The sequence below is a fragment of the Ambystoma mexicanum genome, chromosome 6p (genome assembly GCF_040938575.1).
Source record: "Ambystoma mexicanum isolate Mex_15411 chromosome 6p, UKY_AmexF1_1, whole genome shotgun sequence".
Classification (NCBI taxonomy): Eukaryota; Metazoa; Chordata; class Amphibia; order Caudata; family Ambystomatidae; genus Ambystoma; species Ambystoma mexicanum.
The window spans coordinates 810,794,231-810,803,852 of NC_090935.1; the positions used below are offsets into that span (position 1 = coordinate 810,794,231).

The window sequence follows — 9,622 nt, forward strand, 5'->3', positions numbered from 1 at the left end:
GTGCTCCAATAGAAATGCAAATACATGTTTCACGTGTCTAATTTCTATAAACTGTTGCCAAATGTTCTGATCTTTTTTGCAACGACATTTACTCAAACAAACACAAAATCTGTTATGTCACACTTCACTACTAGAATCTTTCTTTCCGAATAAACAACTTCCAACAATTATTCCCACACATTTTCTACATATACAGCAAGACCACTTCATTGCTAGCTAAAAACTTTAATTACCTTAATAACAATTGATCCCATGGCAAAGTCTGGGGTCCCTGCGTAGCACCAAATGCTATTGCAAGAATATACAGTGGGCAATGTAGAACACTGTAGTCGGTGTCCATGGCTAAATGCTATAGCTAGTGCCCATTAATATGTTAGAATATACAGTTGGCACAGCCAAAGGCCTGAGGTAGCAACTATTGCTGGATTTGTTGGTGTTGGCAGCCGTGAGGAAATGGTTTTCCAACCCATCCTTGTCGACTTCGGTCCCTCCAGACAGTGAGGGTAAAAGGACGGATGCCATGGGAAAGAAGGTGATTTACACTGCGGCGTCAACTAACAATGTGGCCAAAGCACTGACGATCCTGGCCAGGTATAACAGGGAATTGTGCCACAAGCTAGGACCAATCCTGGAGTTCTTCCCTGATAAGAAGATGGAAGCCCTCGCTCTCTTCCAGGCAGGGCAAGTGGCATCGGATCACTCCATCACAGTGGCATTGGACGTCACTGATACAGGGTTCCTTCAAATTGGGACCAGTGTCTGCCTTTGTCGACAAGGATGATTAAAAGCCATTCATTTTTGTCAGGAGCAGCACATCCCTCAGCTTCTGCAAGAGGTACAAACAATGCTGTGAAAAGGGGCAATAGAGCTGGTTTCCAATGTCTACGTGGCTCCAGAGTCTATTTCAGATTCTTTCTAGTCAGAAAGAAGACAAGGGGCTGGAGGCCCTCCCTGGACCTACGACATCTGACGAAATACCTAAATTGCCAAAAGTTTGGGATGGTCACATTGCAACATGTGCTTGGCAAACTGGAAAAAGCAGCTTTCTTGACATGGTTGGACCTGGAGGACGCCTATTTCCATGTCGATTCATGACGCTCAGAGGGGTAGTCTTCTGCAACTGACACCATGTAGCAAAACGCTTCCACTTATGGCCGTAGCACTTTAAGTTCGACGACGCCCTGGCCTTGGCAAGGTCCTCCCTGCAGTCCGCTGGCAGCTCATAACCTCCAAACTCTAAGGCTGCTGGAACCAAACCCTCAGGTTCAAGGATTCTGGGTTGTGATGAAGGATTGTGCCTCCCTCTCTGATGAGAAGGTCCAGAACCACCAGCAACTTGACTGGAGGTGACGCTGACAGGCTGAGAAGGTGCGATTATGACATCTGCCTCACCCATGCCGGGGTGATGAGTATCATCTTACATTGACACTAGCAGTAGCAGAAATGGAGGAAGCGTGTACAGAAACAGCCCTTCACACGAGAAGGAGACAGCGTCCCCCAGGCTCCTCGACTGGTGGAATCTGCTGGTAAACTTCTGGCACTTGAAGTTTGCCACCGTTGAAAACAGACTGATCTGGGGGATAGCCCATTTGATGAACAGGAGGTCCACCTGATCCTGATAAAGCTCCTACTCATGGCAGGAGTGCAGTTCCCTGCTGAGGGAGTCTGCAATGGTGTTCTTGACTCCCACCAGGTGGAGAGGGACTCGGACATCCCCTGTCCGAGGGCCCAGTGTCACAAGTCCTGCACTTCCTTGGGGTGCGCTGGGGATCGAGTGCCCCCCTTCTTCCTGATATAGAACATGGTGTTGGGGTTGTCCATCAAGATCCTCACCACCTTGCCTTTCAGAGATAATAGGAATGACTTGAGGGCCCAGAACACTGCCCGTAGCTCATAGATGTTGACAATGCAGACCCTTTTCCTCCAGCAGACACAGGCCTCTGGCGTGCAGACATCCGGTGTGAGCACCCCACTCTTCCAGGGAGGCATCCTTGGTGACCGTCTCCTGGTATGCAGGGTTTGGAAATCCTGTTCCTTGGGCGTTGTTGGAGCAGATGCCTAACACTATTGCCCGTCGGAACTGTTGCTTGAGAGGGATCTTGTTTGTTTAAGTTTCTGGACATCTGTATCCAGCGGGCATCCAGGAATTCCTGTAGGGGTTGCATCTGCAACCTGCAGAGACGGACGAGGTAGATGCAGGATGACATAATGCCCAGAAACAACTTGATGGCCCACACCGTGGCCTTCTTGGTCGACAACAGCCATTGCACCTTTCCTTGAAAGGAGGCTAGCATCTCCTCCGATGGCAATGCCAGGCAAGACACTGTATTGAGTCTGGCGCCTAGGAATAGCAAGTTCTGCGATGGTGATAAATAGGACTTTGGATAGTTGATGGAGAATCCAATATCCTTCGATAGATGGATGGTCAGCTCTGTGTGTCCATTGGCCAAACACACACGAGCGGGCGCGTATCAGCCAATCGTCCAGGTACAGATATACTTGCATGCCGCGTAGATGCAGATGGGCCGCCACTAGTGCCAGGCATTTCGTGAACACTCTGGGGGCCTACTTGAAGCTGAAAGGTAGAGCCTTGAACTGTTAGTGCTGGCCCTGCACCACAGCAATGTATGATGTTTCTTGGGAATGGGGACATGGAAATAGGCGTCCTCCATGTCCAACCATTTCAAGAAAGCTAATTTTTCCAGTTTGCCAAGCACATGTTGCAATGTGACCATCCCGAACTTTTGGGAATTTAGGTATTTGTTCAGATGTCGTAGGTCCAGGGTGGGCCTTCAGCCCCTTGTCTTCTTTTTAACTAGAAAGTATCTGGAATAGACTCTGGAGCCCCATAGACATTGGAAACCAGCTCTATTCCCCCTTTTCACAGCATGGCTTGTACCTCTTGCAGAAGCTGAGGGATGTGCTGCTCCTGACAAAAATGAATGGCTTTTAACCATCCTTGTCGACGAAGGCAGACACTGGTCCCAATTTGCCGGAACCCTGTCGGTGACATCCAATGCTACTGTGATGGCGTGATCTGATGCCACTTGCACTTCCTGGAAGAGAGCAAGGGCTTCCATCTTCTTATCATCAGGGAAGAACTCCAGGATTGGTCCTAGCTTGTGGCACAATTCCCTGTTATACCTGGCCAGGATCTTCAGTGCTTTGGCCACATTGTTAGTTGACGCCGCAGTGTAAATCACCTTCTTTCCCATGGCTTCCATCTTTTTCCCCCTCACTGTCCGGAGGGACCGAAGCCGACGAGGATGGGTTAGCAAACCATTTCCTCGCGGCTGCCGACATCAACAAATCCAGTGATGGTTGCGACCTCAGGTCTTTGGCTGTGCCAACTGTATATTCTATCATATTAATGGGCACTAGCTATAGCATTTAGCCTTGGACACTGACTACAACTTTCAACATTACCCACTGTATATGCTTGCAATGGCATTTGGTGCTACGCAGTGACCCCAGCATTTGCCATGGGATCAATTGTTATTAAGGTAATTAAAGTTTTTAGCTAGCAATGAAGTGGTCTTGCTGTATATGTAGAAAATGTGTGGGAATAATTGTTGGAAGTTGTTTATCCGGAAAGAAAGATTCTAGGAGTGAAGTGTGACATAGCAGATTTTGTGTTTGTTTGAGTAAATGTTGTTGTCAAAAAAGATCAGAACATTTGGCAACAGCTTATAGAAATTAGAAACGTGAAATATGTATTTGCATTTCTATTGGAGCACAATTATTTATACAATGGCCGTGTGACTTTAACATACTTGTGTGTGTTTGATGGTGAATTAACAAACCAAAACTATTTTTGTTGAGGACTTCCTTTCTGATGAACAGGGATGAATGAAAGTGTCTGGGTACTTTTTCCTTCTGATAGTATCTTTGTAATTAGTCCCAACACATCCGGTAGCAATGTACTGGCACTCTTTCCGGACTGACAAACTAAGAGTTTGCTAGAAGGGGTTCGGAACTCTTGGCAGGCCTGATCTGTTTGGGAGTTCAGGCCTCTACCGGCATCATGTTTACTAAAGTACCAGCATCATTAGCTACAGTGCTGGGGTGTTTCAGTGACTCCATTCCCATGGGATTCCATGAGAATGGGGATTTACCATTTCTTCCACCTGTCATAATATCTTGGTGGCACCAGCAAGTGAGGTGGTGGAACTCAGTGTTACAGGGATATATTTTCAGTGTACCTGTGGGCAGTGGTTGTGTATAATCAACCTCAACCCATTAAAAGGTGCTGCTAGCAACAGCCAGATGCTTCAAACGCTGGTAGCACTGGAACACTCTATTTGAGGAGTTATGAGAAATTCTAGAGAGGTTCAGAGAGGAGGCTTTTCATAAAGTGTCTGCTGCTCCTATATTACTAAGCGTGGACCTGGGTCCCGAACCTGTGGAGCTAAGCGCGGACCTGGGGACCGAACCTGTGGAGCTCCATGTCCTCCTGCTTCCAAGGTGAGCAGGTTGCCCCTGAGCTATTCTCCCGAGACTATGAAGCTTGGGAACATCAATTTTGATAAATCATTTGGTGTTGATTTTCCTATTATGATGTGTATTGGAAATTCCATGAGGTAGTCTGGACCATAATGGGCTGCAGTCTTTTTTGGATTGTATGTGGTCTTATATCTTCACTGTAGCCTTGAGTGGTGGTTGTGCATAATCAACCTCCACCTAGTAAAAGGTTCCAGAGTCTTTAAACATTTGCAGCATTGGAACACTCTATTTGAAGAGCTATTAGAAATGCTCGAGAGGGTCGTGGAGGCAGCTTCATTTTTTGTGACATTGGGCCTCTTGCCAAGTTTGCTGATTGGGAAATAAGGGTGACGGTAAGCACCCTTGTTTCCGGACCGGCAAACCCGGTTTGCCGGCCACAGCCGCTGTGCCCAACAGGCGAAAACCCTGCGTGGCTCAATAGTCTCGGGTAAGCCAAAGCCATCACAGAAGCAGTGGCACCATCGCCAATACATCAGACAGCTCCTTCTAATGTCTCCTTTCAGCTGCACATGAACTACACTGGACCATCAAAATGCAGGACCCACCACCATTGATTTCACACCTTGTGAGGACCCACGAGTTAGATGCTAGTGGTTATGAATTGATGAAGTGACCTGACTACAAGGTTGCTGTCAATTGGCTTGCTTTCAGCAAGACACAGAATGATCCTGCAGTTATAATACTTCTTCAATCTTTACTAATGGGTCCTACACTTACCATTGGGTTCTGCACATCATGAGGACCAGTATGCTACCAAGCCAATTGGAGGCATGCCCACTGCTCCCATTACTTCATATGAGAGGGTGAATCCCTGTTGAGACAATATAGGTTCTATGGTACCCCAAGGTTCCACCCAGTATTATTGGTAACTTAAGGTTCCAGTTGACTTTTTACTTTTCTGTAAGACTAACAAATAGTGATGACTTATTAGGTCTTAACAGTCATTTAGTTAAAATGGCCATGAAAGTCAAGACCGTGTAATGGCATATTACCTATATTTAAAAAGAATAGACACATTTTTTTTCCCACTATATTTTTTAAAAAGAGGCAGAGGTTCAATCGGACACTATGTACATAGCACACAAACATGACTGCAGCAATCCCGGACACGGGTGCATTACAATTTTTTTTTTATTTTTTTTTTTTTTTTAAGGGTGAGGTCCAGTGGTGTCCAGCCCAGGGAGCAAGGTTGAGAGGGGACTAACAGTCCAGGGAGTCACACGAGTATCCAGGCCGAGCCCAGGGAGCAAGCGAGTCCAGTGGGGTCCAGCAGAGGGAGCAATGGTGAGAGTGGACATAGAACGAGTCCACAGAACCATTCCAGGGAGTCATACAAGTACACAGGCCGAGGCCAAAGAGCAAGGGGATGCAGACCTACACTTGTGTAGAAAAGACGAGGTCTGGCTCCTTCTTCATCCGGTAGTTTCCAATTTTGTTTTGGAGGGCTTTTCTGTACTCTGATGCAGAGAGTTCTGCAAAGCCCATTTCACTGGCTTTAACATGGATACATTCTGAAATGCAAAACAGATTTGTGTAAAAAGTTTGAAAAGAGCAAGCAAAGTACTTTTTGGTTGACACATGGCTGTGAGAAATAAGGCATAGACAATTTTCACTGTACGCCCTCTAATGTGCTTTCGTAATTCAATTTATGTACCCAGCCAAGTGAGCAAGGGAGGAGGCTGGGGACCCAACTCAGGGAGCAATTGTGAAGGAGGTACCCAGACACAGCCCAGCTACCAAGGAAGTCCAGTGGGGACCCAGAACCAGCCAATAAGTCAAATGGAGACCCAGGGCAAGCCCAGAGAGCAAGGGAGTCAGGTGGAGACCCAACCCAGGGAGCAAGGGAGAAGGAGGGACCCAGAACCAGCCCATGCAGCCAGATGGGTACCGAGACCCAGCCCAGCAATCTGGAATCAGGTGGATAACCAGCCCATGGAGCAAGGGGGAGGTGGGTAACAGACCAAGCCCAATGTGGTGGGGGTGCATGGACAATCCCAGGGAGCAAGAGGGGAGGTGGGGACACAGACCCAGCCCAGCAAGTAAAGGAGATGGTGATGCAGACCCATCACAGGGAGCAAGACAGTGAGGGAGCGACCCAGGATTAGCATTAACAATTGATATTAAAACAGAAACCTTTACCATCTTCCTGAATTGGTTTGATTATTTGGTGTCAGAGTTATTCTGCATCCCATCCATTGCACGCGGTTTATCCAAAGGGCTCTAAGCTCACATGTATCTTCTAAATGGCATTACGTACCTTTTATAGCTTCTTGTCAATGACAATCCAATGTTAATCTTCCCTTTTCTTCCATTTTGCTACATTCAATGTCCAGCAGTTTGTTCAGCAGGTGGCGTGCCAAGTTGCTCATCTGTCTTTTTTGCTGTCATAACAATCTCCTTTGGTTTCACAGGATTCACCAAGAAGTCTAACACGAAGAAAGTTCCTCTGTGCATATAAGAAATGAAAAATGATTAGGTTTCTCAAAATTGAAAATCTATATCAGGATATGTAAATTGTTCAGATTTCTATATGTAGTAATGTCACATCCACTAGAATATTCCCTCTTTATGGTGGTCTGTTTATCTTGTTTCCTTACTGCTTTTCTAGTTTTCTGCCTAACTGGTTATTTATTAACATTGTATCATGCTTTGGCGAAACAGCTTTGTAAGCACAATACACAACATCATAGGGCAGTAGGCTTAGGCATATAGTCGATTGCCAATTGTACAAGGGTATCAACCCAATGAGGTGTTCACAGGAAGGCCGGGGGAGAGATGAGGAAGGAAGAAGACTATGTTTTCACTTGCATACTGACCAAGAAAATTAAGCATTTATTTTAAAAGGGGCGTTAACCAACTTTCTTTTTTACTCAAGGGGTGCTTACTTCTGATGCTGTTGCCGGACCAGGACCAGGAACAGATTAAAACACTTGAGTGGTACTGCCCCCCCCTCTTTTTCCACTAGCCTGTTCCAGGCAGTGTTCGATGGCCAGCTTCTGATGCAAATCCATTCTATCCCAGTACACTGAAATAGAAGCACAAACATTAATATTACACATTCTAATAGCAACAAATGGCACTTCTTACTGGGCAATGAAAGTCAGCAAAAAAATAAAGCTCACTTCCTATGATGGCTTCTAGTTTGACACAAATGGTTTCATTTTATCTGGATATTCAAATTTGTTGAACAACATGCCTACAGAAAGCTAGTATTCACTGCGGGGGAGGTGCCCGTCACTCCCTGTCCTTAGTCTCCTTGGTTACCTGAATGCATGCACCTGTGCTGATTGGCTGGCTGGCTGTCCTTGCAGGACAGCCCCCCTGGTGTGTGAGTGACAGCTAGGCTGTGCATGAATAGGAGAAACCTGCATAAAAGGCGAGATCCTGAGGACCCTCCCAAAGCAGGAGCACCCAAGCTCGAGTCACCTCACTAGAGAGCTGGACTCAGAAAGTGAAGGAAGCCCATCAAGTGTCCAAGATCCGCGGTGGTGCCATTTGCCGGTAGCGGAAACCACAAAGTGCTGCTGAACTGAAAAGAGCCTGTAACTGACCTTTGAACTGCAGTGCAGGAGTCCTCCAGATGTTCTCCCTCTTGTCCCCACGACTAAAGGCCAGGAACCCAGGATCTGCAACCAGAACAGAAGCCAGCTGGAGCGTCTTCTAACCTAAGGTACTGTTCTGACTAACGGGTACTTACCTCTTTTGTCTGTAGCTTACATTATCTCACTAGAGACTTGCAGTAGCTGCCTTTTGAAGAGTTGATCTCAGCTCTGACTTTCACAAGCCTAATGGCCCATCAGTGATTTTCTACAAACTCTAACTTTGTGCAAGACTTTTGTGCTTTTGTGTCTCATCTCCAGAGACATTGTTCAAATTGACTTTGGCTGTCCTGGCGCCCGGCAGACTCTTCTGCCCATTGACTTTGATTCTAACTGTCCCTCAGAGGTGATACAATGGTTTAACTAATATTGCTGTGAAAGATTTTGCCCCCGATTCATGGAATTATTTGCATGAAAAACGCAGATTTGTGCGCCTTTCTGCCCAAAAATCCCTGTTTGAAGTATGGGGATTTTCAGGCAGAAAGGCGCGCAAAGCTGCGTTTTTCACGCAAATAATTCCATGAATCACGCTATCTAGACTTCATTGGGAGATTGTAAAAGTGCTCACATGCTCTGAGAACCTGTTAACCCTTTTCCTTCCCTTAAACTTTCCTTTCCACAACCTCCAAATTTTACAAAGTGCAAAAAGTGATATATAAATGCCAATACTGTCCTAGTAATTGAATTAACCTTAGAGTGTAGGAAGTAAGTATAAAGCATCTAGAAAGAGTAGCTACTTGCTTATCTTTATTCTGAGAACGTGTTATGAAGTGTATTTTGATTGTTGCACATTGCCCTTTTTAAAGAATGCTTATTTAAAACTGACTGTTACATAGATAAATAATTATTTTACTAGAAAACCTTGAGTTTAAGTGTTATTTGGATACTTGTATTTGGGGATTTCAATGCTACAGCTCACATTTACCCATCTTGAGATAGGTCTGGCTCAGTCACTCTACTACTCTAAAGATGCACCTGACACCGCTGATGTTTATTTCCTTATAAGGCAACTATAATATCTCATGTGCTGCAATATTACATATAAATAAATAAATAAATATAACAGTAGTGCAAGGTGCATGTGTGACTTAAGGTGGGGTGTGACGGGTAGTTACAGGGGGCGAGTGAAAGGTACAGTTGGGCAGGCAGGAGAGAGCCATTGAGAGGAGAGTAATTAGGAGTTGGTTGTGGGTGTCAATGGTGGATGATGGTTTGATGGGGGGCTTGTAAAGGGGTGGGCAGAGGGGTATAGGCAAGGTCGGGAACGAAAGATGGGTGAGAAGTACGTAGGGTTAGACAACACGTTTGACTGGCAAGTGAAAGGTGGAATAGGAAAGCTTGAGGGGTGGCCTGGCTGAGGGGCTGGTGGGGGAAATGAGGATACTGAAAGGAAGGGAAAATGTAGGGGTTGGAACAGTGGTGGAGCCAGGGGGAACGGGAGCGCTCGCCTCCTGGAGCCCCACCTTGGTGACCAATTCACCTACCGCATGACTGGCCCTCAAGGTACATTTCTTTTTAAA

The 9,622-nt window shown here is 46.1% G+C and overlaps 1 long non-coding RNA gene across 1 annotated transcript; it reads right to left on the minus strand.

Moving 5' to 3' along the window:
• Positions 1-5,669: 5,669 nt before the first annotated feature.
• Positions 5,670-8,318, minus strand: LOC138510980 (uncharacterized). The gene is made up of 3 exons (XR_011280510.1): positions 7,389-8,318; positions 6,761-6,949; positions 5,670-6,014 (listed from the first exon to the last, which is right to left on the minus strand). It is a non-coding gene; the product is annotated as an uncharacterized lncRNA (long non-coding RNA).
• Between the last annotated feature and the right edge of the window lie 1,304 nt (positions 8,319-9,622).